Raw genomic sequence first — 24,216 nt, forward strand, 5'->3', positions numbered from 1 at the left:
AGTTCCTTCCTGTTAGTCTGATTTTCAAGTAATTTTAAACTTTTTTTCCTTCTTTTCAATATCAGTTTATGCCTTCGTGAGAGTGTCAATGAACCAGCCTGATACCTGTGGGCTTCTGGGCTTCCTCAATTCTCTCTGCAGCTGAAAAGCTTCTTTCACTGTCCTTTTGAAAGCCAGCCAGTGTCTCAAAAGTTTCTGTTAACATTTCTATTAATCTTCTAAATTGCATTTCTCCAAATATTGGTCTTTTCCTCAGTCTTTCAGACTTGATCACTATCTCAATTTATTGTTACAAAAGCAAGCACCTTAGTTTATCTACATGAAGAGGAGTTTAAGTTATTTATGAAGCGAGTTTAACATGATCATATCTGTGCTTTCTCCTATTTAACCAGGGAGGTCAGACATGTTGCTTTTCACTCGTGGCAGCGTTTCCAGCCCTGTCCTTAGTACTAGCTTAGAGCTAGAAAGTTCACTGCAGGCAGAAATGTTAGCTCTTCCTCTAAGATAGATGGAAAGAAAAAGAGAGGAAGGAAGGATATTGACAATGGGAAAGGGAGTGATGGTAAAGATATAACATAATAATAATTTGAAAAAATAAGTGTGAGAAAATAGAAGAGAAAGAAAAGTACAGTAAGGGATGTAAGGCAGTATTTTTTTTTAAAGGCTATGCAAGTTAAGAAATTAGGAAACAGCATTTATTTAGGATATTTATCTGTTAAATATAAAACTGGACACTATATTTGAACCCAGAATGATACCTTTTTTTCTTCTCATTTGGCAAGTATAATTAATCAAACAAAAAGAAAGAAACAAACACAAAGCAACAAAAAGTAAAGGGTCCTGAAGCTTGGAAAGGTTGTGGACCAATTAAGAAATGAGACCACAAGAAAGTATCAAAACCAGAGTTCCAGACTCCTTTATCAGATTGTAAAACAGAGAATTTTCCAAAAAATAAGGTGGAAAAGAAAGGATGTTCATTAAAAAGGAAAGAGTGAATTTATCAGCAGAGTGACTTTTTAAATTGGCTCACACACTAAGGCTAACATTTTACTAACATTTTACCAAGATAATATTAATATTTCATTATAAGTTAACAACTTCCTAATTAAAACAAGGATTGGCATTTTTTTCATTTTTTTAAAGAAACTTAAACTACTCTCTTTTTTTAAAAGAAAATATTTAAGAGTTGACTCGTATGAATGGATCTGAGGGATGCCAAAATCCCTAATACCCCCAAAATAGGCTCTCGCATATAGTAGATAAACTTGAATTCCTGTCTTAAATTGATCTCAAATAAGATGATTCATGAAACTCAGAGTGAAAAGAAAAACAAAATCTCTTGTTTAAATCAAAGGAAACATGAATACAAGCTTTTCCAGCTCAACCTCTTTAACATATAAATAGTACTAATAGGATAGGAAAGGAAGTGAGCTATTATCAGTAAACATAGTAATTTATCTATCCTTTTAAATGGGGCTGAATTGGGTGTGTTGAGGGATGGAAGGGTAGAGTCTAGGTCTTAGAGCATGTCCTATGAATGTAGGCTAATGGAAGTGGATCACTTTTACCCTGGAGAAATATGGAAAAGAGATGTTAGGAGGTAGGCATGAAGTTGGCTGTGGAAGAACAGGACAAATTTTGAGTTTGCAAAGGCTAAAAATAGACTTTATGTCTGGAATGGGACAGTCATTGGAAAATGAATCTAGCTTCAAATACTAGAAGGGTACCTCATAAGACTAGCAGACCAGAAGGTACATTGGAGAATCACTCACACTGAGTAAGAAAATCTTGATACTGAATGCCGGTTCATCCACATTAAGTCCTTACATAACTCTGACCTCAGATCCCAAACTTGAACACTGCTGAATTGCAGGAAAGGAGTCTGTGAACCCTGGACACTAGGCAGGGCCAGAGTATGGTTGCTGAAGAAGTCCTTGACCTTGTCCACAGTCTCACCTACAGTGGATACTGCCTAATGATTAAACACAAAATCTTCTCAGTATCAAAGACACTTCTAATCCAATTAAACTGCCAACAAAGTCAGGGTATTAACTTTGCAGTCTTTGTCTCCAGGTGCAGTTTCTGGAAACAGAAGAATAAAGGTATTTCTCCCGTTAAAAATAAAGAATAAAGCAGGCAAAATGTCATGCATGACTATGACAATAAAGAGATTTTATTATCTGTGTGTTTCTAATACCTCTGGAAACACCCTCAGAGATAAAAGGTCCTTAAGTCTTTTATTCTTACTTAGAAAGAATTAAAAGTTTTCATTCACTCAGAAAATGATTTAAAAAAATCTGTTCTCCTTTTAATGTTAGCTTAACTCATGACCAAATATTAATTATCATAATTTTGCTACTAAGAATTCAAAGGCTGAACTCCATATAAAACATCCTTTGGGTACTAGGAGGTTTTGATTTTTAAATCCCCTTTACATTCTGTAACTCAGGAGAATAATTTCTCATATTATGTATTGCTAGTATTATAGCATTATGACTCAGGTCAGTATTACTTGACAACTTATAAGTGAGCCCTCCTGATTTTATTTTTTATGAAGATGTCATATATTAAAGTCCTATTTTACAAAATAAGTAAATAAAGAGGTGATAAATTGCATTATAAAATGAGTCTTCACTTTACAAAAGGTCTCACCTGGGATTCATCATATAATGATTTCCTTTACTGTCACTGTTTATTCACACACAGATAAATAAAGGAGCTGCAGTGAAGGGCTGAGAGGCTAAGATAATTACGTTTAAGCTATAATGATATATAATCCATCCAAAATGAAGATGGGGCATTCCGAATAGAAATTTTATCTCTGATAAAATAGTACAGCTGAACAACCACTTGATTTATATAAAACCCTTATTTTTCCTGGAATATTTCTGACTGCTGAAATAAAACCTACTTGCCAATGACATGAATACCACTTCACAGTGTGACCATAAACATTCTATCTAAATATTTAGGGAATCCTTAACTGACCCTCTGGCTCCCTGACCCCTTGCCGATATATCTCTTACTTGAATTAAGGCATGAAGACTATGGTATTCACAAAGATTTTTCATTTGGAGTATTAGAAACTCAACTCAGAAACTCGAGCTTATCTCTTAGTTTCCTCACTCTGTTAGAATGTGAGCCTAATATAGGTAGGGACATTTCCCATATTTTCTCTAATGCACTAACATCACTGTGAGCAATCCCTGGCTATATACTATATGTTATTGTATATTACTTGATATATTTTATTTGTTGAAGGTAGAATGAGTGACCTACCTTAAGACAAGTTTAAATGATGCTAATATGCATCATGGATCCAGGGTCCCAAAAAATGCCATAAAGATTCTCCCTGACCCCTTTATTTTCTTGACTCTTCTTGGTCTTGCAATTTACTCTTGTTTACTCACATCACTTTTAATGATGGCTTAGTCCACCATACAGAAGGGAAGATGGTCTCTGGCAACCCAAGCCCTTTTCCTTTTATTTGTGATTTAGTGAATGATTATTCAGTATAATGGAAGGACTCTAAATAGGCCCTTTGTCTTCCATACCGATGCCTATTGCCAGGAAACAGATGAGGCCACATGATTGGCAATGACACCACATGGCATGAGAAAGGGCAACTTTCCAGTGGTAAGAAGGGTGCAGGGCAGAGAAAAAAATATGTCCCCTAGTCCTTTATTTCTAGTTAGTATCCCAAAGATAAATCAAAGCAAGAGTTACCTTCTTGTTTTGAGACGCAATTTACATTTTGATGTCTAGATCCCCATTCAGGGTTATAAGAGGTTCAATCAACCTGGAGTCTCATTTCCCACATGGAATACTTCTCTTTGGGCCTTTCTTCTTGTCTTCAGTCTCTCATTTCAGGGCAAGGAAAATCCCTTCATTAATTTCTCACTTTCAAGTACAGTCTCAGCTAAAAGGGCACTCAGAATTTTGACCGTAAGAATGAGGAAAAACTTAATTCTCTTGACATCAATGTCTTCCCTCTGAAGGCTGTCTACTATAGTACTAGGAAGAGCCAGTGTTGTAGATGAAGTTGAAAGCAGTGTGCTGGAGAATTCCCTCCTGCTTGGGTGAGGGGAGAGAAGGGGTTCTTTTTGTTCTATTCAAGGTTTCAACTGATTGTGTGAGACCCATCCACATTATGAAGGGCATCTGCTTTACTCAAATGCAACTGATTTAAATGTTAATCTCATCCAAAACACCCTCACAGAAACATCCAGAATAGGGTTTGACCAAATATCTGGGTACCGTGTGACCCAACCATGTGAGCACTCATACACATCTCCTTAAACCATACTTGATCTACAACTAAAAACAATAACATAATAAAACAAGGTCATACTTCTACCTAACATGATAAAACTATTCTGTGTACAACCAAAAACATACCAATATTTTCCACAGAAGAGGATACAAAGTCCTTGAGTGGTCTTTGCTCTTCTCTTTGATATCCAATAACTTAAATATCATGAGACAAAGTCAATACTTCTTATGTTACTTGATAAGTGATAAGAGAAGGAAGAGAACAAAAATATTCTACACACACACATTTATACACAAACATATAATAAAATAAGGAGGAAACACATATGAAGATGATGATTACAGCCTGCAATTCTACTGGTCATTAGGTATAGCTGGTATTTATAACTACTTTTTTTTCACTATCCTTTCTATATTCCCTTTAATTTCATCAAGAATGTCAGTTGTTTGTGGTTCTTTATGTTGTGGGGTTATCCAATCCTTTATTTATGAAGGGTATGGGCCACTACTAGTTCTGCCTGCACTTGGTTGTTAAGTAGTTTATCATTCACTTCAATCAAAAACAATACTGAGATGCTTTAAGGGATCTCTTTATTATAGACATATCCTTCCTTAATTCCACTGTGAAATAGTAGTTGCATTTCTCCTTGGTAGTCAGGATAACTCACCCCAACCAGCACAGTAACTCTCTTATTTGTTAATTCAGAGACGTAAGGAACCTTAAGTTCCAGGTGACAGTCGTAACTTTCAGTTCAGTGGATTCACTGTTGTGCCTTCTGATCTAAGCACCCCTTCCATTGGAATTATGATGGGCTAGGCCATCAGAGAATAAAGTCATGGGGACAGGAAGATAAACTTTCGCTAATGGTTCACTAGGGGTAATAGTGAATGTCACCACTCTCATTTTTACCTCTTGACTCCTGGACCTGTAAATCCTGGCTATGGGACAAATTGCATCATATATAAGACACTGAGTCAGTGTCACCCAGTTGGCAATTTAATTGAGTAGTCAAAAGACCATTCCACCATTCTGTCAAGCCAGCTACTTCAGGATGATGGGGAACTTGATAAGACCAGTGGATACCATGAGAATGTGACTATTGCTGTCCCGCCTTTGCTGTGAAGTGAGTTTCTTGATCAGAAACAACGCCCTGTGGAATATCATGGTGGTAGATAAGGCATTGTGGAAATCCATGGATGGACATTTTGGCCTGGAGAGATGGTACTTTTGTATGCAGAGTAAATGTCTATTCATAAGAACAAAATTCTGCTCCTTCCATAATGGAAGCAATTCAATGTAGTCTACCTGCCCCCAGGTAGCTGGGTGATCACCCTGAGGAGTGGTGATACTGAGGATGCAGTGTTGATCTCTATTGCTGGCAGACTGTACCTTAAGCAGCAGCTATTACCAGGTTAGCCTTGGTGAGTTGAAATCCATGTTGTCCAGCCCAGGCAAAACCTGTATTCCTGCCACAACCTACATTCCTGCCACCATGGGCACTTTGTTTATAATCCCATTCACCGAGGATAGTGGTGACCAGGAAAAGAGGCTGACTTGTACTCACAGAATGGGTCAACCTATGCAATTGATAATTAAAATACTCCTCTGCTAAGGTCACACTCTGATGGGTATTCACATGAAACAGAAATATTCTTATGTTATTTTCCTAGTTAGAGGGGTCAATTATTATAGCTCTTCACGAAACATCCTTGTCACCAATTTCCCAATCATGTTCCTTCCAAGTCCCTGACTAACCAGCCAAACTAGTGATCACACACAGTCCATGAGTTTGTATATAATCACACACCTGGTCATTTCTCCCTTCAAGAAAAGTGAAAAACCAGGTACATTCATTGAAGTTCTGTCCATTGATAGGATTTTCTTCACCACTGTCCCTCAGGGATGTCCCAGAAATGGATTATAGAGCTTCACCTATCCACTTTGTGGTGGTGCCTGCCTCTATAGAAATATCTTCAAACTGGACTCAAGTTTTCTCTTCCTTTGTCAACTGACCATAGGGAACTCCCTATGTGCTGGAATAACACACTCAAATGAGGAATATGTTACCTCCAAAATCCAAAGGGGTCCAACAGGCATTGTGTCTCTTTTTTGGTTGTAGGAGGGACCATATACAACAATTTATCCTTCACCTTAGAAGAGTTATCTTGACTTATCCCACCCCGGAACCCTAGAAACTTAATTGAGGTAGAAGGTTACTGAATTTTTGTCATATTTATTTCCCATCCTCTGATACTTAAATGTCTTTAAAACATCAACATAGTTGCTGTTTCTTGCTTACTAAGTCCAATCATCATAGTATCATCAATGTAATGGAACAGTGTGAAATCTTGTGTAAGGGAAATACAAAAGATCCCTGCTGACTAAATTATGACATAGGGCTGGAGAGTTGATATACCCCTAAGTTAAGACAGTGAAGGTGTGATTCTGATCTTGCCAGATGAAAGCTAACGGCTTCTGTTGAACCTTACTGACAGGTATAGAAGAAAGTAGTTTTCCAGATCAGTGGCTGCATGTCAGGTTCTAAGGCATGTGTTAATTTGCCAAAGCATTAAAACCACATCTGGTATAGCAACTGTGATTGGAGTTACCACCTGGTTAAACTTGTGATAATCCACTGTCATTATCCAAGATCCAACTATCTTCTGCACAGGACAAATAGATGAGTTGCATGGGGGCATGAAAGGAATCACCACCCCTGCATCATTCAAGGCCTTGATGGTGATACGACTAATTTTGCAATCACTCGAATAGCTTTCTATTGCATTTGGTTTACTATTTTCCTAGGTAAATGCATTTCTAATGGTTTCCACTTGACTTTTTCCATCCTTTTAGCCTTCACTGCACAGATCAGTTAACTAATGTGAGGATTCTGCCAGCTGTTGAGAATATCTATTCGAATCATGCATTTTGGAACTGGGGAAATAACCACAGGATGGGTTTGGGAATCCAGTGGGCTCATTTTGACAGGGATCTAAGCTAAAACTTGATTGATCACCTGGCCTCCATAAGCTTCTATTCTGACTTGTGGACCCTAGTGACATTTTTAGTCTCCTGAGATAGTGACAGTTCAGACCTGTGTCCAATAGTTCCCAAAAGTTCTATTTCTTTTTCCCTAATACACAATTACCTTCATAAATGGTCATAAGTCTCTGGAGAAGGTTGGGAGAAAGATCTTGGCTGAATAAATTAGACTGAGCAAACTTTGTCTCAAAGGCCGCCAAATTATTCAACTTGTGCAAAATTATCCATGCATCTTTTTTCACCATTACATGAAGACCTCATAGCTTTTTGTCCTCTGAGCTTACCTTCAATCACTAAAACTGATATTAGAGTTTATTTAAATTAGTTTCAACTCACTTTAATATCTGAAATAGTACTGTATAGTTGAAAAAGTGCTTTGACATTATTTATTCCAGTTAATCAACACAATATATTTGTAAAGGGAATTCACTAGATATTAACATTAGCTTGAAGAAAATGACCTGAAGCTCTTATGTGACATCAGTATTATTAGATCCAAAGAATGTGAAGAGATAATATCTACTGAGGACACTAATACCATTGTTTACTTAGATTAGTACCTCATTGTTCAACATTTCTAAATTAGACTACAGTGAGAAAATTATAAGCAGTGTAATAATGAGAATGTCACATATAAAATTAATCATATTTGTTGATTTCAAAGAAAATAAAACCTTATGGAATATGTTGGATTCGTTTTCATTAATTTTCATAGAGTCAAAGTTTAAAATTTCCTTTGTGTTATTTAGAATTATTTAATGAGATTAATGACTTTAAAAAAATAATAGATAATTACAAAAGAAGATCATTGTTACTGATAAATTACTTTACATAGCCCCCTGGGAAGAAAGCAATATTTATACAGAGGCTGATTATGACATTGTAATATTCTTATTAGTACAAAGAAGAAAGAGTTATGTGAATATGATATACTCTATTAGCACACTCTTCTCTTTGCATTTCTCATTCAAATATGTTGTAAACAAATGGAATGTGCTGTTTTTATGCTTTCGCTCTCTTGAAATAATAAATGTACAAAAAAAGAGAGCTGCTTCCGTACAGTTTAACCTAATAGAAAAACTCATTCTAAACAATGCAGAAACAATTCACACATTTAGATTTAATCAAATAAAATATAAAAACCCAGAGAATTTAGGCTTCCCTGGTGGCACTGTGGTTGAGAGTCCACCTGCCAATTCAGGGGACATGGGTTTGTGCCCCGGTCCATGAAGATCACACATGCCACAGAGCAGCTAGGCCCGTGAGCCATGGCCACTGAGACTGCTCATCTAGAGCCTGTGCTCCGCAACAGGAGAGGCCACAACAGTGAGAGGCCCATGTACCGCAAAACAAAAACAAAACAAAAAAATCAAACAGAGAATTTTATTAGGGTAGTCCACTGAAATCAAAGAATAAAAGAACTGGTTGAAATTTCAAGATCATTTAGTCTATCCCCTCTTATTTTACAAATAAGGTAATGATCTCTAAAGGTGAGCAGCATGCTCAAAGTCACAGAATAACTAAATGACAAAGTCAAATTCTCAGGTTCCTTTCAATGGAAAACTTAAACTTCACAATGTCTTGTTAAATTACATATTCTTGGTCTTATCATTGTAAATTTTATCTGAAAGAACATATAGTTTAACTTGTATCCAGCTCACAGAAAGGCTGGTATATATAACCACAAATTTAAAATCTCAAAATAAGAATACAACAACAACCAAAACAACAGCTATGTTCTAGGGAATACCAAAACGTGTCTGTTTGGAATAGAAGTGATTAATGGAATCATAAATAAAATGGTCATCCAAGAAAATAAAGTACATATTCACCAAATTATTACATGAACGATATAAGGAATTAACTTCATATTTTTTGATCTATTATATATCTAGCACTGTACATATAGCATATAACTTAAGCCTTACAGTAAAATTTTATCTTCATTTTACAAATTACCAACAATTGTTTACATTTGTTTAAAAAAATAAGATTTATATATGTTATGCTACTTGCTCAAACATCTAGTAAATAATAGGGGATTTGAATGTGGCTTTGTCTGATTAGAAGTTTGATCTTAAATTGTTATAGTTGTTGAAGGTTGGAGAGAAAATAACATGAATTAAGAAAAGAGGATATTTTATATATTTTAATGAAATCTATGGGTTTTAAACTAGTAACAAATAGGCAGTTATCATGAATATTAAAATAAAAAATATCTTCATGCTTGACCCATACAAAATTTTAGCTTAACTTTATTATTATTATTTCAATACAAATCTCATACTAAGCAAAATAGTATATATACATATATATATATATATATATATATATATATTTTTTTTTTTTTTTTTTTTTTTTTTTGTGGTATGCGGGCCTCTCACTGTTGTGGCCTCTCCTGTTGTGGTGCACAGGCTCCGGACCTGCAGGCTCTGTGGCCATGGCTCACGAGCCCAGCCACTCGTCAGCATGTGTGATCTTCCAGATTGGGGCACGAACCCATGTCCCATGCATCGGCAGGCGAACTCTCAACCACTGCACCACCAGGGAAGCCCGCAAAATAATAATTTTAAAAAAACTATAATAAGAGTTGAAAATAAAATCACTCAAATTATTCAATGAGCATTTTGATTGTTTTAGTCTTTTGTTTCTTCTTTTATATATTTTAATTTCTAGTTAGCTTCTAGATATTCATTACTGTTGATCAACTTAATTTTCTAAAGAGGTTTCAATTACCATAATAAAGAGTGAATTATTCTTCCAGAAAATGACTGCTAAAATTGACTTCTTTAAGAATTTTTCCACTATATGCACTTTTCACATTATATCACTATGTAAATAATCTCACACCTGTATATGATAAACTATCAATACCTTCAATATACAAGTGTCTCATAGTTCTCTTTAGGTAGATATTCATACTACTCACTAATATTTTCAATTATCTTGACATTTCAGACTGAAAAGACAATTATACTTCCTGCCTTATTTAAATTAGGATTGTCCTTTTCTTTTGCTTAGCTTCATGAAATGTAATACACATCAATTCCAGGTGGAAACAATTAAGGGTGAGTGAAGCATTCTCTGTGTTCTCTTTTACTGCTTGAAGGGTCTTATTGAGGTAATGGGATCATACACTCGTGGACTGTCAGCCAGTGTTCATGTCTTTAGTGAGCAGAGCCTTCTTGCAAACCATATTGACCATGCTTCTAAAGTCTGAGAGTGGCTTGTTACTGCAACATAAAGTAACCTGCTTGAAAAGACAACTTTATAAATACTGTCCAGAGAACTTACTATTATATCTTTGTTTCTCTTGTACATCCTCTAGCTTAGTGTTTAGCTCCAAATGACTTTGTTTATTTATTTATTTATTTATTTATTTATTTATTTATTTACATCTTAATTGGAGTATAATTGTTTTACAATGCTGTGTTAGTTTCTGCTGTATAAAAAGGGAATCAGCTATACATATACATATATCCCCATATCTCTTCCCTCTTGCATCTCCCTCCCTCCCACCCTCACTATCCCACCCCTCTAGGTGGTCAAAAAGCACCAAGCTGATTTCCCTGTGTTATGCAGCTGCTTCTCACTAGCTAACGGTTTTACATTTGGTAGTGTATATATGTCCATGCCACTCTCTCACTTTGTCCCAGATTACCCTTCCCCCTTCTCGTGAGCTCAAGTCCATTCTCTAGTAGGTCTGCATCTTTATTCCCATCCTACCCCTAGGTTCTTCATGACCATTTTTTTTTTAAGATTCCATATATATGTGTTAGCATATGGTTTTTGTTTTTCTCTTTCTGACTTACTTCACTCTGTATGACAGATGCTAGGTCCATCCACCTCACTACAAACAACTCAGTTTCATGTCTTTTTATGGCTGAGTAATATTTCATTGTATATATGTGCCACATCTTATTATCCATTCATCTGTTGATGAACATTTAGGTGGCTTCCATGTCCTGGCTATTGTAAATAGAGCTGCAATAAATATTGTGGTACATGAATCTTTTTGAATTATGGTTTTCTCAGGGTGTATTGCCAGTAGTGGGATTGATGGGTCATATGGTGGTTCTATTTTTAGTTTTTTAATCAACCTCCATAGTTTTCTCCATAGTGGCTGTATCAATTTACAATCCCACCAACAGTGCAAGAGGGTTCCCTTTTCTCCACATCCTCTCCAGCATTTATTTTTTGTAGACTTTTTGATGATCACCATTCTGACTAATGTGAGATGATATCTCATTGTAGTTTTAATTTGCATTTCTCTAATGATTAATGATGTTGAGCATTCTTTTATGTGTCTGTGACAATCTGTATATCTTCTTTGGAGAAATGTCTATTTAAGTCTTCTGCCCATTTTTGGATTTGGTTGTTTGTTTTTTGATATTGAGCTGCCTAAGCTGCTTATAAATTTTGGAGGTTAATCCTTTGTCAGTTGCTTCATTTGCAAATATTTTGTCCTATTCTTAGGGTTGTCTTTTCCCCTTGTTTATGGTTACCTTTACTGTGTGAAAGCTTTTACATTTCATTAGGTCTCATTTGTTTATTTTTTGTTTTTATTTCCATTTCTTCAGGAGGTGGGTCAAAAAGAGTGCACTGCCTATGTTTTCCTCTAAGAGATTTATAGTGTCTGTCCTTATATTTAGGTCTTTAATCCATTTTGAGTTTTTTTTGTGTGTGTATGGTGTTAGGGAGTGTTCTAATTTCATTCTTTCACATGTAGCTGTCCAGTTTTCCCAGAACCACTTATTGAAGAGGCTTTCTTTTCTCCATTGTATATTCTTGTCTACTGTATCAAAAGTAAGGTGAGCATATGTGTGTGGGTTTATCTCTGGGCTTTCTATCCTGTTCCATTGATCTAAATTTATGTTTTTGTGCCAGTACCATACTGTCTTGATTACTGTAGCTTTCTAGTATAGTCTGAAGTCAGGGAGCCTGATTACTCCAGCTCCATTTTTCTTTCCCAAGATTGCTTTGGCTATATGGGGTCTTTTGTGTTTCCATTCAAATTGTGAATTTTTTTTTGTTATATTTCTGTCAAAAATGCCAGTGGTGCCTTGATAGGGATTGCACTGAATCTGTTGATTGCTTTGTGTAATATATTCATTTTCACAATGTTGATTTTTCCAATCAAAGAACATGGTATATTCCTCCATCTATTTGTATCATCTTTAATTTCTTTCATCAGTGTCTTAAACTTTTCTGCATACAGGTCTTTTGTCTCCTTAGGTAGGTTTATTCCTAGGTATTTTATTCTTTTTGTTGCAGTGGTAAATGGGAGTGTTTCCTTAATATCACTTTCAGATTTTTCATCATTAGTGTATAGGTATGCAAGAATTTTCTGTGCATTAATTTTGAATCCTGTTATTTTACCAAATTCATTGATTGGCTCTAGTAGTTTTCTGGTATCATTTTTAGGATTCTCTATGCATAGTATCATGTTGTCTGCAAACAATGACAACTTTACTTCTTTTCCCATTTGGATTCCTTTTATTTCTTTTGCTTCTCTGATTACTCTGGCTAAAACTTCTAAAACAAAGTTGACTAATAGTGGTGGGAGTGGGCAGCCTTTTCTTGTTCCTGATCTTAGTGGAAATGGTTTCAGTTTTCCAGCATTGAAGATGATGTTGGCTGTGGGTTTCTCATATATGGCCTTTATTATGTTGAGGTAAGTTCCCTCTATGCCTACTTTCTGGAGGTTTTTTATCATAAATGGGTGTTGAATTTTGTTGAAAGGTTTTTCTCCATCTATTAAGATGGTCATAAGGATTTTATTCTTCAGTTTGTTAATATGGTGTATCACATTGATTGATTTGTGTATATTGAGGAATCTTTGCATTCCTGGGATAAAACCCACTTGGTCATGGTGTATGAGCCTTTTAATATGGTGTTAGATTCTGTTTGTTAGTATTTTGTTGAGGATTTTTCATCTATGTTCAGCAGAGATATTGGCCTGTAGTTTTCTTTCTTTGCTACATCTTTGTCTGGTTTTGGTTTTAAGATAATGGTGGGCTTGTAGAATGAGTTTGGGATTGTTCCTCCCTCTGCTGTATTTTGGAAGATTTTGAGAAGGATAAGTGTTAGCTCTTCTCTAAATGTTTGATAGAATTCACGTCTGAAGCCATCTGGTCCTGACCTTTTGTTTGTTAGAAGATTTTGAATCACAGGTTCAATATCAGTGCTTCTGAATGGTCTGTTTATATTTTCTATTTCTTCCTGGTTCAGTCTTGGAAGGTTGTGCTTTTATAAGAATTTGTCCATTTCTTCCAGGTTGTCCATTTTAATGTTATATAGTTGCTTGTAGTAATCTCTCATGATCCTTTGTATTTCTGCAGTGTCAGTTGTTATTTCTGCTTTTTCATTTCCAATTCTATTGAGTTGAGTCATCTCCCTTTTTTTCTTGATGAGCCTGGCTAATGCTTTATCAATTTTTTTTATCTTCTCAAATAACCAGATTTTAGTTTTAGTTTAGTGATCTTTTTTTACTTTTTCCTTCATTTCTTTTTCATTTATTTCTGATCTGATCTTTATGATTTCTTTCCTTCTGCTAACTTTGAGGTTTTTTGTTGTTCTTTCTCTAATTGCTTTAGGTGTAAGGTTAGGTTGTTTATTTGAGATGTTTCTTGTTCCTTAAGGTAGGATTATATTGCTAAAATCTTCCCTCTTAGAATTGCTTTTGCTGAATCCCACAGATTTTGGGTTGTAATGTTTTCATTGTCATTTGTTTCTAGGTAATTTTTGATTTCCTCTTTGATTTCTTCAGTGATCTCTTGGTTATTACGTGGTGTATACTTTAGCCTCCATGTGCTTGTATATTTTACAGATTTTTTCCCTGTAATTGGTATTTAGTCTTATAGTGTTGTGTTCAGAAACATACTTGATATGATTTCAATTTTCTTAAATTTACCAAGGCTTGATTTGTGACCAAAGATATGATCTATCCTGGAGAATGTTCCATGTGCACTTGAGAAGAAAGTGTATTCTGTTGTTTTGGCATGGAATGTCCTAAAAATATCAATTAAGTCCACCTTGTTTAATGTATCATTTAAAGCTTGTGTTTCCTTATTTATTTTCATTTTGGATGATCTGTCCATTGGTGAAAGTGGAGTGTCAAAGTCCTCTTCTATGACTGTGTTACTGTCGATTTTCCCTTTTGTGGCTGTGAGCATTTGCCTTATGTATTGAGGTGCTCCTATGTTGGGTGCATAAATATTTACAATTGATATATCTTCTTCTTGGATTGATCCCTTGATCATTATGTAGTGTCCTTCTTTGTCTCTTGTAATAATCTTTGTTTTAAAGTCTATTTTTTTGATATGAGAATTGTTACTCCAGCTATCTTTTGATTTCCATTTGCATGGAATATCTGTTTCCATACCCTTACTTTCAGTCTGTATGTGTCCTGAGGTCTGCAGTGGGTCTCCTGTAGACAGCAAATATATGGGTCTTGTTTTTGTATCCATTCAGCCAGTCTATGTCCTTTTGTTGGAGTATTTAATCCATTTACATTTAAGGTAATTATCGATATGTATGTTCCTATGACCATTTTTCTTAATTGTTTTGGGCTTATTATTGTAAGTCTTTTTGTTCTCTTTTCTTTCTTGCCTAGAGAAGTTCCTTTAGCATTTGTTGTAAAGCTGGTTTGGTTGTGCTGAATTCTCTTAGCTTTTGCTTGTCTGTAAGGGTTTTAATTTCTCCCTCATATCTGAATGAGATCCTTGCTGGCTAGACTAATCTTTGTTTTAGATTTTTTCCCTGTCATCACTGTAAATATGTCCTGCATCTCCCTTCTGGCTTGCAGAGTTTCTGCTGAAAGATCAGCTGTTAAACTTATTGGGATTCCCTTGTATGTTATTTGTTGTTTTTCCCTTGTTGCTTTTAATATTTTTTCTGTGTATTTAATTTTTGATAGTCTGATTAACATGTGTCTTGGCATGTTTCTCCTTGGTTTTTTCCTGTATGGGACTCTCTGCACTTCCAGTACTTGATTAACTATTTCCTTTCCCATATTAGAGAAATTTTCAAGTATATTCTCTTCAAATATTTTCTCCAGTTCCTTCTTTTCTCTCCTTCTGGGACCCCTATAATTTGAATGTTGGTGCATTGTAGTTATTTCCACTAATTTATCTTCCAGGTCACTTATCTGTTCTTCTGCTTCAGTTATTCTGCTATTGATTCCCTCTAGAGAATTTTTAATTTCATTTATTGTGTTGTTCATCATTGTTTGCTCTTTAGTTCTTCTAGGTCTTTGTTAAACGTTTCTTGTATTTTCTCCATTCCATTTCCATGATTTTGGATCATCTTTACTATCATTATTCTGAATTCTTTTTCAGGTTCACTTTCTATTTCCTTTTCATTTTTTGGTCTGGTGGTTTTTTACCTTGCTCCTTCATCTGCTGTGTTTTTCTCTGTCTTATTATTTTGCTTAACTTACTGTGTTTGGGTCTCCTTTTCACAGGCTGCAGGTTATTAGTTCCATTGTTTTTGGTGTCTGTCCCCAGTGGCTAATTTCATTGGGTTGTGTAGGGTCCTGGTGGAGGGCACTAGTGCCTGTGTTCTGGTGGATGAGGCTAGATCTTGTCTTTCTGTTAAGCAGGTCCATATCCAGTGGTGGGTTTTGAGGTGTCTGTGACCTTATTATGATTTTAGGTAGCCTCTCTGCTAGTCCGTGGAGTTGTGTTCCTGTCTTGCTAGTTGTTTGGCATAGGGTTTCCAGCAGTGGAGCTTGCTGGTCATTGAATGGAGCTCTGTGGGAGATTTTTGTCATTCGTTATTACATGTAGCTGGGAGGTCTATGGTGGACCAATGTCCTGACCTCGGCTCTCCCACCTCAGAGACACAGTCCTGACACCTGGCTGGAGTGCCAAGACTCTGTCAGTCACATGGCTCAGAATAAAAGGGAGAAAAAAGAAAGAAAAAATAAAATGAAATAGTTATTAAAATAAAAAAAATATTTTTTTAAAAATTAAAAGCAATAAAAAAAGAAAGAATGAAAGAAAGAAGAGAGCAACCAAACCAAAAATCAAATCCACCAATGATAACAAGTGCTAAAACTATACTAAAAAACAAAACAAAACAAAAACGGACAGACAGAACCCTAAGACAAATGGTAAAATCAAAGCTATACAGAGAAAGTCACACACAGAAGCATACACATACACACTGACAAAATGAGAAAAAGGGGAAAAAATACATATATATATATATATATATATTTGGTCCCAAAGTCCACTGCCTCAATTTGGGATGATTCATTGTCTATTCAGGTATTCCATAGATGCAGGGTACATCAATTTGATTGTAGAGATTTAATCCACCACTCCTGAGGCTGCTGGAAGAAATTTCCCTTTCTCTTCTTTGCTCACACAATTCCTGGGGTTCAGATTTGGATTTGGCCTCGTCTCTGCATGTAGGTCACCTGAGAGCATCTGTTCCTTCTCAGACAGGATGGGGTTAAAATAGCAACTGATTAGGGGGCTGTGGTTCACTCAGGCCAGGGGCAGGGAGGGCTGCAGGATGTGGGGAACCCTGTGCTGGCAGAGACGGGCGTGACATTACCCCAGCCTGAGTCACACCATATGTTCTCCCCGGGAAGTTGTCCCTGGATCACTGGACCCAGGCAGTGGAGGGCTGCACAGCTCCCTGGAGGGGAGGTGTGGATAGTGACCTGTGCTTGCACACAGGCTCCTTGGTGGCTGCAGCAGCAGCCTTAGTTTCTCCTGCCTGTCTCTGGGGTCCGTGCTGATAGCCGCAACTCGCGCCCATCTCTGGACATTGTTTAGGCGGTGCTCTGAATCCCCTCTCCTTGTGCACCGTGAAACAAAGAGGCAAGTAAAAGTCTCTTGCCTCTGTGGCAGCTCCAGACCTTTTCCCGGACACACTCCCAGCTAGCTGTGGTGCACTAGCCCCCTTCGGTCTGTGTTCACGCAGCCAACACCAGTCCTCTCCCTGGGATCTGACCTCCGAAGCTGGAGCCTCAGGCACATGAAAAGATGCTCAGCATCACTAATTATTAGAGAAATGCAAATCAAAACTACAATCAGGTATCACTTCATACTGGTCAGAATCACCATCATCAAAAAATCTACAAACAATGAATGCTGGAGAGGGTGTGGAGAAAAGGGAACTTTCTTATACAGTTCATGGGAATGTAATGGAGAAGTGTATGGAGGTTCCTTTAAAAACTAAAAATAGAGCTATATATGACTCAGCAATCCCACTCCTGAGCATATACCTGGAGAAAACCATAATTCAAAAAGACACATGCACCCCAATGTTCATTGCAGCACTATTTTCAATACATAGGATATGGAAACAACGTAAATGTCCATCAACAGAAGAATGGATAAAAACGTTTTGGTACATCTATACAGTGGAATATTAGCCATAAACAGGAACAGAATTGTGCAATTTGTAGAAACATGGATGGACCTCGAGACTGTCTTACAGAGTGAAGTAACTCAGAAAGAGGAAAACAAATATCATGTAATGACACTTATATGTGGAATCTAGAAAAATGATACAGATGAACTTATTTGCAAAGCAGAAGTAGAGACACAGACGTAGAGAAAGGATGTATGGATACCAGGGGAAAGGGGGAGTGGGATGAATTGGGAGATTGGATTGATATATATATATATACACTCCTAGTATAAAATAAATAACTAATGGGAACTTACTGTATTGCACAGGGAACTCTATTCAGTACTTTGTGGTGATCTAAATGGGAAGGAAATCCAAAAATGAGGGGACATATTTATATATATGGCTGATTCACTTTGCTGTACAGCAGAAATTAACTCAACAGTTTAAAGCAACTATACTCCAGTAAAAATTAATTTAAAATGTTAAAAATTTAAAAAAGGAAAGAAGTGTCATACTTAGATGCATGAATAGGTGGATGGATGTATGTATGGATGGATAGATTGTAGAGAGATAGGTAGATAGATAGATAAATAGATAGATGCATTGTGGAATAGAAAAGTTAAAGAACTACAGGTCTTGATGATAGCATTACCACTTGTAATAGAAACAACAGATTAAGAAATCAGAATAGAAATTTAGGATATTATCATTGGAGGTGTAAATTTAGAATTTCAGCATTAAAACACTTTGCTCACCAAGAAATAAGTTGCGACCACAGGTCCTAGTGGCCAAATTAAAATGGAAATGTTTATCCTGAGTCCATTGAGGGTGCATGGATCTGGATATGTAGCCATATGACTGGTGAATTCAGATAGAATAATGGTGAAACTTGAAGTGGAGGGAAGGATTTATCCAGGTACAAAGAATGCTCGTTCTGACTAGATGACAGATTGATAACATAAAACTTAGGAAGAGCTTTTATTGAATGGTTATCGACTTCAGTGGGATAGGGTTTTTACCTAAAGGTGAAAGATTAAAGTACTAAAGAAATGGAGTACAGAAAAAAAAAAAAAAAAAAGAAAACTTTACTGCCAGAAAGAGGTCAGAGGCATATGTGGTATGGAGAGTAAGTATAATCTTTTCGAGAAGGTTGCAGAGGAAGAAGTATCCTTGCAGGAAAAGTATCTAGGTATGTATGGGTCTATCTATCTATCTATCTATCTATCTATAATCTATCTGTTTTCCCTTTTATTTTATTTCATATTTCATCTTATTTAATTATAATTGACAAATAAATTTGTAAGATTTTTTAAATGTACAATGTGATGATTTCATATATTTTATACATCATGAAAAGATTTCCCCCCTCGAATTAATTAACACATCCATCTCCTCATATATTTACATTTTGGTGTGGGGTGGTGAGAACATTTAAGTTCTACTCTCTTAGTAAATCTCAGTTATAGGAAACTGTTATCAACTATAGTCATCAGGTTATATATTAGATCCAAAGTATTTATTCATCTTATAACTGAAAGTCTTTACCTTTTTAACAATCTCTCTTTATTTTCTGCTCCCCCACAGTCCCTGGCAACCACCTTTCTACTCTCTGTTTCTATGAGTTTGACCTTTTTTTTTTTTAGTATTTACCTTTTTTGCACTTAGCTTAATGCCCTCCAGTTTTGTCCATTTTGTCACAAATATGATGATTTCCTTCTTTATAAACTCTGAATAATACTCAATTTTGTGTGTGTGTGTGTATACATATATCATGTTTTCTTATCAATTCATCCATTGTTGTTATCATGGGACACATATTGTTTCCATACCTTGGCTCTTGTGAATGCTATAAACAAGGGAGTACAGATATTTTTTTGAGATGATGATTTTGTATCCTTTGGATATATACCTAGAAGTGGAATTGTGAGAATATATTGTAGTTCTATCCTTAATTTTTTAAGGAACCACCATATTGTTTTCCATAATGTGCTGTACCCATAATGGCTATACTCATTTTACATTCCCACCAACAGTGTATACATTTTCCCTTTTCTTCACATCCTTGCAAACATTTGTTATCTCTTGTCTTTTTGATAGCAGCCAACCAAACAGATGTGAGGTGATATCTCACTGTGATTTTGATTTGAATATCCCTGATAATTAGTGCTGTTGAGCACCTTTTCATAAACTGTTGGCCATTTGAATGTCTTCTTTGGAAAAATGTCTATTCAGGTCCGTTGCCCATATTGCAATTATATTTTTTTCTATTGAGTTGTTGAGTTCTTTTTGCATTTAGATATTAACTCCATATCAGGTGCGTAGTTTGCAAATACTTTCTCTCATTCCACAGCTTGCCTTTTCATTTAGTTTTTCTTTGTTTGTTTTCCGTTTTTTTATTAATAAATTTTATTTTTAAAACAGCTTTAAATTTACAGAAAATTGAGCAGATTGTAAAGGGAGTTCCCATATACTCTGCCTACCCAATCTCTGCAGACAGTTATTATACATCTTACATTAGAATGCTGTATTTGTTACAATTAATAAACCAAAGATACATTATCATTAACTAAATTCCATACCTTATTCAGATTTCCTTAATTTTTACCTAATGTCCTTTTCCTGATCCAGGATCCCATCTCAGATACACATTACATTTAGTCTTCTGTCTCCTTAAGCTCCTCTAGGCTGGGACAGTTTTTCAGATTTTCTTTGTTTTGATAACGTTGGCAGTTTGAGGAGTACTCATCAGGTGTTTTGTACACTGCCGCCCCATTTGTCCTTTTCTGATACTTTTTTCATAATTATACTGAAGCACATGAAAAGATACTTAACACCACTAATTATTAGAGAAATGAAAATAAAAACTATGATGAGGTATCACCTCACACTGGTCAGAATGGCCATCAACAAAAAATCTACAAACAGTAAATGTCAGAGAGGGTGTGGAGGAAAGAGAACCTGCCTTTTCATTTTGTTGATGGTACTCTTTGCTGTTCAGAAGCTTTTAAGTTTGATGCAGTCCCACTTTATTTCTGAGTTTGTGGCTTTCACTCTTGGATTCAAATACAAAAAAATCATTGCAAAGGCCAATGTCAAGGAATTTACCCTATATATTTTCCTTCTAGAAGTTTTATGAGTTCAGGTCTTATATTTAGTGCATGGTGTAAGATAAGGGTCTAGTTTCATTCTTTTACATGTGTTTCCCCAATACCTTTTATTAAAGGAATTATTATTTCTCCAATGTTTATTCTTATCTCCTTTGTTGAAAATTCATTGACTACATATGCATAGATTTATTTCTGAGTTCTCAATTCTGTTCCATTGATCTATGTATCTGTATTTATGCCAACAGCATGGAATTTTGATTACTATAGCTTTGTAGTAGAGTTTGAAATCAGAGAGCATGATGCCTCCAGCTTTGTTCTCTTTCTCTAGATTTCTTCAGATATTCATGGTCTTTTGTGGATAATTTTTCTATTTCTGTGAAAAGTACCATTTGGATTTTGATAAGAATTGCATTGAATCTGTTAGATTGCTTTGGGTAGTATACACATTTTAACAATATTATTTTTTTTAATTTTTCCAATACATGAATATGGAGTGTATTTCCATTTATTTGTGTCTTCTTCAATTTATTTAATCAATATCTTATGGCTTTCAGTGTACTTTTTCACCTCCTTGGTTAAATTTATTGCTAAACTGTTTCTAAATATTCTATTATTTTTGATACTATGGTAAATGAGGTTGTTTTCAAATTGTTGGTGTATAGAAATCCAACTGATTTTTTGTATATCGATTTTGTAACTTGAAACTTCACTGAAATTATTTTAAGTTCTAACACATTTTTGGTGGAATTTTTAGGGTTTTCTATATATAATATCTTATTTGCAAATAGAGATACTTTTATTTCTTCTTCTCCTATTTAGATAACTTTTTTTTTCTTTTTTATTTTTCCCCAATTCCTTTGCCTAGGACTTCCAGTATTATGTTGAATAAAAGGTGAATACAAGTGGATCTCCAAACTGATCTAATTCCTGATTTTAGAGGAAAAGCTTTCAGCTTTCATCACTGAGTATGATATTAGCTGTGAGCTTATGATATATGGCCTTTATTATTTTGAGGTACGTTCCCTCTATACCTAGTTTGTTGAGAGTTTTTATTATGAATGAATGTTGAATTTTGTCTAGTGCTTTTTTGGCATGTATCAAGGTAATTGTATTATTTTTTATATTTTATTTTGTTAATGGATGTATCATATTGATTGATTTGTGAATGCTGAACCATCCTTGAGTCCCTGTAATAAAATCCCAATTGATTATGATGTATGATCCTTTCTTCTATTGTTGAAATCAGTTTTCTCTTATTTTATTGAGGAGTTTTGCATATATGCAGGCATATTGCTCTGTAATTTTCTTTTCTTGTAAAGTCTTCATTTGGCATAGATATCAGGGTAATACTACCCTCATAAAATGAGTTTGGAAGTATTACCTTCTCTTTTATTTTTGGAAGAGTTTAATAATGTTTGGTATTAATTCTTTAAACATTTGACAGAATTCATCCGTGAAGCTACTTGGTCCTGGACTTTTATTTTTAGGGAGGTTTTCGATTACTGATTCAATCTCCTTACTAGTAATTGGTCTGTTCAAATTTTCTGTTTATTATATTTGTTTTGATAGGTTCTATGTTTCTAGGAATTTGTTTCTTCTAGGTTTGTCCAATTTGTTGGTGGAAAATTACTCATAGTAGTCTCATAATTCTTTGTAATTTTGTGATATCAGTTTTATTATCTCCTCTTTCATTTATAATTTTATTCATTTTATTTCTCTCTCTTTTGTTCTTTGTTAAGTGTAGATAAAAGTTTGTTGATTTTTTTATCTTTTTTTTTTTTTTTTTTTTTTGTGGTACGCAGACCTCTCAGTCTTGTGGCCTCTCTCGTTGCAGAGCACAGGCTCCAGATGCACAGTCTCAGCAGCCATGGCTAACGGGCCCAGTCACTCTGTGACATGTGGGTTCTTCCCGGACTGGGGCATAAGCCCGTGTCCCCTGCATCAGCAGGCGGACTCTCAACCACTGCACCACCAGGGAAACCCCTGTTTATCTTTTGAGTAAACCAACTTTTAGTTTCATTGACTGTTCATATTGTCTTTTTCATCTTTATTTCATTTATTACCATATGATCTTTGTTATTTTCTTCCTTCTAATAATATTTGGCTTAGATATTTCTTTTTCTTGTTCCTAGAGATGTAAGATTAGATTGTTTATTTGAGAGTTTTAAACAATATAGTCATTTATCACTATAAATTTCCCTGATAGAACTGGTTTTGGTATCTACATTTTCATTTGTCTCAAGATAGCATTTGATTTTGTCTTTGACCTGTAGGTTGTTCAGGACTATGTTGGTTAATCTCTACATATTTGTGAATTTTTCATTTTTCTTCTTGTAATTGATCTCTAGTTTTATATCTTTGTGACTGGAAAAGATGTTTGATATGATTTTAATATTTTTAAATGTATTGACTTGTTTTATTGCCAAGCTTAACTATGCCTTATCTTGGAGAATGCTTCATGTACACTTGAGAAGAATGTGTATTCTGCTGCTGTTGGATGGAATGTTCTGAATATATCTGTTATGTCTCTTTTGTCTAACATGTAGTTTAAGTCCAATGATTTCTTTTTTATTTTCTGTCTGGATGACCTATCCATTGTTGAAGCCCCCTACTTTTACTGTGTTGCTGTCTCTATCTCCCTTTAGATCTGTTAATATTTGATTCATATATTTAGGTGCTCCTATATTGGATGCATAAATGTATGCTAATATTATATCTTCTTGATGAATTGATCTCTTTATCATTGGATAATGAGCTTCTTTGTCTCTGTAACATTCTAACTTAAAGTTTATTTTGTCTGAAATAAGTATATCTACACTTGCTTTATTTTTGCTTCCATTTGCATGGAGTATCTTTTTCCTTCTTATCGCTTTTAGTCTCTGTGTGTTCTTAAAGCTGCAGTGAGTATCCTGTAGGCAACCTATAGCTGGTTTTGTCTTTTTATTTTTATTTTTTACCTATTCAGCCATTCTATGTCTTTTGATTGGATAATTTATTCCATTTATGTGTAAAATTATTATTAACAATGAATCTAGTGTTTTCATTTAGTTAATTGTTTTGTGGTTGCTTTGTAATAACTTTGCTCCTTTCTTCCTCTGTTGCTCTCTTTCTTTGTGATTTGATGATTTTCTGTAGTGGCATTGATTCATTTCTCTTGTTCTTTTGTGTAGCTATTAAAGGCTTTTGCTTATGGTTACAATGAGGCTTACATAAAACATCCTATTTATTTATTTACTTATTTATTTATTTGTGGTACATGGGCCTCTCACTGTTGTGGCCTCTCACGTTGCGGAGCACAGGCTCTGGACGTGCAGGCTCAGCAGCCATGGCTCACTGGTTCTAGAAACCAACAAGAAGATTGTTTTCCTGGAAACCCACTGCAAGTTGGATCTCTTCACATATAGGTAAATGGAGTTAGCCAGG

Source organism: Mesoplodon mirus (genome assembly GCF_964341445.2).
Source record: "Mesoplodon mirus genome assembly, chromosome: 14".
NCBI lineage: Eukaryota > Metazoa > Chordata > Mammalia > Artiodactyla > Ziphiidae > Mesoplodon > Mesoplodon mirus.